General features: G+C 48.9%; 2 pseudogenes; both read right to left on the reverse strand.

The window, feature by feature from the left end:
• Positions 1 to 1394: 1394 nt before the first annotated feature.
• LOC122144152 lies at positions 1395 to 2087 on the reverse strand (annotated as a pseudogene).
• A 200-nt stretch (positions 2088 to 2287) lies between these two features.
• LOC122144153 lies at positions 2288 to 3624 on the reverse strand (annotated as a pseudogene).
• Between the last annotated feature and the right edge of the window lie 200 nt (positions 3625 to 3824).

Consider the following 3824-nt stretch of genomic DNA (forward strand, 5'->3'; position numbering starts at 1 on the left):
CTCGGTGGGAGTGGTTTAGCACTGGAAGTGGAACTGGACTGAGTATGGTATCACCCATGATCTGCAAGTTGTGGACAGTCCAGAACGGAGGGCTGGTAGGGGACGTTGAGGCGTGTGGAGAGACAAGGCTTGGACTGACCCAGGGCCTTCCTCTAAAAGGAGGAGGAACGATGGCTTCTCTGGTGTCTTGCAGCTACTATCAACAGTTTCGTAGAGTACGTTGGGGATGTAGCTCTAATTATCTAGTGCTCGAAGATGGAGGGGCAAAAAGACAACGGGGATGTGTGTCGGTGGTGAAGAAGGATGGAGGAAAGAATACTTGCTGATGAGGAAAGTCGTGTGAGGATGATGAAGAGTGTTAGGCATTGAGGTGGAAAAGCAAGTGGGGACCAGGATGAGTGGGAGGCAGGACGGATGGTTTGGAAGCAACCCCAACCAAAGGATGCATTTCTCTTTGCTACTTCCCCGGCCAACCACACCACAACGTGCTACAAGTTACTATTAACACACTTTAGAATCCAATTCCATCCACATTTATCCCTCTATCTCCACCTGGCTTCTTTCCAGGCCTCCTTCTACCGTTTTGATGACCACAATTGAGGAAGATCCCCCCCCCACGCCCCCTCAGGGGAAGAGGCCGACGGATGAAGATGTGGACGTAAGCACGTAGCTGGCTTGGCCTTCTTTGACTTACAGTACACTCCGGATTTGTTGATGATAGAGGCCTGAGTATGTTGCGGTTGTTTCCCCAGTTTTGCTTGGGTCCTTTGCCTCTCCTGGACACAGGGTCAGTGTCTCTGAGCTGGCGCTATTAAGAAATGGTGATCGGCTCTCATTGTTCTCGGCGGGGAAAAAACCACAGCATTTAGAACCACCAACAAACTGAGGACCCTGAAGCTCCACTTACAAATCACCACAAGGTCACTCCAAGAAGGGTCACACTGCCCACCGCTTCCAAAGAGTTCACAGTTGTGCTACTAACACCTTTTCACGCACCTAGAACCAGAGACTTTAGATTGGAAGCCTTACCCTTTCTGGGTACACACACTGGCTTCTTGGACCTGCCAGAACGGACCGGCATCCTTCTTCCCTATTTTCTCCTTACCGGGTCTTTCCGCCCGTTAGTCAGTGGTTATGAGGACGCTGTGGAACTGAAGGGAGGTGGTGTTGCCTGAGGATGCAGGAAACGAGGGTGGTTGTGAGGAGAGAGATGACAGAAGGTTGTTGACTTTTGGATTTTTGGCTCGTATGAGAGGAAGACGGAGGAGGTGGACTTCAGACTGGACCCATAACTGTCCTTGCGGTAGTATGGATTTCTTCTTCAGATTGATGTCGGCTAGTTTTGGGTGTGTGTTTGGATGTTAATTTTAGGACTGGGTAATAAAGGGCGGGACTCAGGAGGAGGAGGAGCGAAAGTAGTGAGTGAGTTCCTCTAGTGAAGGGTTAGTCTCGAATTCCAGTGATTCTCCATCTAAAGGAGGAGCATGTCTATTCACCAGAACGATCCGAGAGCGGTCAGATTCATATCCATGATAACGAGGACGGCGTGAGGGGATCGGTGGGCCGGGATCTGCTCCTGTGATTCCTCATCTTTTTTCTCCTCCTTATCATCTGATCGTCTCCTTCTGTTTCTTCTTACTTCTTACGATGTTTGTCTGAGCTCTGGGATGGGCTGCGGGAGCAACCGGTGGCTATGGGGGTGGTGATCCTGGTTACTGTGGGTGTGATTGTGTCAGTGGTGGTAACGGTGATGGTACGTTTGATCGCAAAAAGATCCGAGCCATTGAGATCCTGAATGGACGGGGGTGACCAACAGGTCTAAATATCTTTCCTCTGTCCCTGTCTCGATCTTCTTTCTTCAACCATCTTTTCTTCTCGGTCTCTTCTGTTCACTGCTTCTCTGCTGCTCCCTCTTTGTACTGCCTCTCTCTCGGCTGCTGCTTGACCTCCCTGATATCTTCACCCTATCTCTCATTCGTTCATCTCTTCTTCTGGAGTCTCTGTCTCGCTCTCTATCCCTGTCATCTCGCCAACCGGTTCCCTGATCACGGTCTCTTTCATGGCTTCCTCTCTCGCTCTTTCTTCCCTCTCTTTACTCTCGGTCTCTATCTTTCGTGGCGATCAATCAGACGTGACTGGACCAGGAATCTGGGGCGACTGTTGGGTGTAGTGTCGGCTGAGGCGTTTAGGGAGTGGAGCCGGAGGGAAGATAGGGAATGTTCTGGAGGTGCTCCTGCGTCTCTTTTCCTCTTGTGACTATCACTTTGGCTACTTCTCCCCTCTATCCCTATCTTTGTCTTTGTTTCTCTTTTACACTACTTTTTTCACGGTCCCTCTCTGTGCTTTCTCTTTTACCTTCACATGACTCCTTTTCTATCTTTCCTTTTTTTCCTCTTTTCCTTATTCTCCCTCTTTCCGATCTTGCGTCCTATCCTGTTCCTTTGAACTCTTGGAGGATTTGACTCCTCTGCTTTATCAAGTGGATAGACGGTGGAGAATTGGGAAAGGAACAGGATGAGGGCAAAGGGCCAAAACAGGAACAGGTTGGCGGTGATATGGATGAGAAAGAAGAAGGGGCCATGATCTGAACCCTCTCTTTCCTCCTACTTGTCCAGTTTTCGTCTGTAAATGCTCCGACACCCACAGAAGCCACTGGTTCCTGACTTCCCATTCTTCATCAGCGCACGGACAGATACAAACCCATCTCCCTCTAACACACCGTTTAAGATTCCTCTCAGGTTTTGCCGGACACCGGTTGAAAGATAAGAGGGACTGCTTGAAGATGTGGAAAGCAAACACCATCCCTCCTTCTTCTCAATCACTCGTTCCCTTCCTCTTTCACTTGGCACCCACTATTCTCTCATTCTTTCTATCTCAGAGTGCTCAGGGTCTGTTCCCGTTCTCTTTGATTTTGCACACTGTTCCCTTATTCTATCTTGATGGATCGGCTTGCCTGTTGAGTGTCTAAAGGTACATTACTGAACCAACTGAAGATGGAAGCATCAATTCATGACGAACTCTGGGAGGACCCGCTCGTGCCAGCGTGTTCCACCATGTTCCAGTGCTCTGTCAGCTTTCGCAACATTTCCTCACTGACTAATGTGCTTTCCTCCTTTCATTCTTCCTCATCCATAAATCTTTTCTCCTCATCTGTTTCAGAGACTGGAGAACTGTTGGATCAAAAGGATCATATTTATCAACCTCTTCCTCCTCGTCCTCAGTGGATGCCCGATCTCTCTCCCCCTCGCCTTCTACCAGTTGGGTTTGAAAGGGGTCGTATTATCTCATTCTCTAAACTCTCCCTATGTCCATCATTGCCATGGATGTGTGAATGATGAAGATGGATGGAGTGACGGGGATTAGAAGAAGAAGGGTGGCACAAAGGCATCGATGATGGCACCAAACAGTGACGAAGTGGGATGACACAAAGTCTCAGTTCCTTTGCTGACCCTGCTGTCTCCGGCATGGGACTCTGTCCTCATCCTCATGGTAGTTTGTACCCATTCCACCAGGAGATGAGACGAGGAGGAGGAGGAGGGGGAAAGAGGGAGCAGGCGAAGGAGATGATGGTGAGTTGGAAGGTGATGAGGGGAGAGGGCTTTGGTCCATCTATATGATGCCCATTCCGCCGTTTTGAACGAAGAGAGGCGGTTTGCATTGTCTCCCGAAGGCTTTGAATAACTACAGTTGAGTAAACATCCAGAAAAGACGGCCTGAAGGCAAAAAATAAACTGTCTATAGCAAATATCTTTTCCTTAAAGAAGGTGGGAGGAAGTGAAAATTTTCCATTTAAGAAGGACCCTACGAAAGACAATGAAAACAAA

This window comes from Cyprinus carpio, unplaced genomic scaffold (genome assembly GCF_018340385.1).
Source record: "Cyprinus carpio isolate SPL01 unplaced genomic scaffold, ASM1834038v1 S000006603, whole genome shotgun sequence".
NCBI classification, from domain to species: Eukaryota; Metazoa; Chordata; class Actinopteri; order Cypriniformes; family Cyprinidae; genus Cyprinus; species Cyprinus carpio.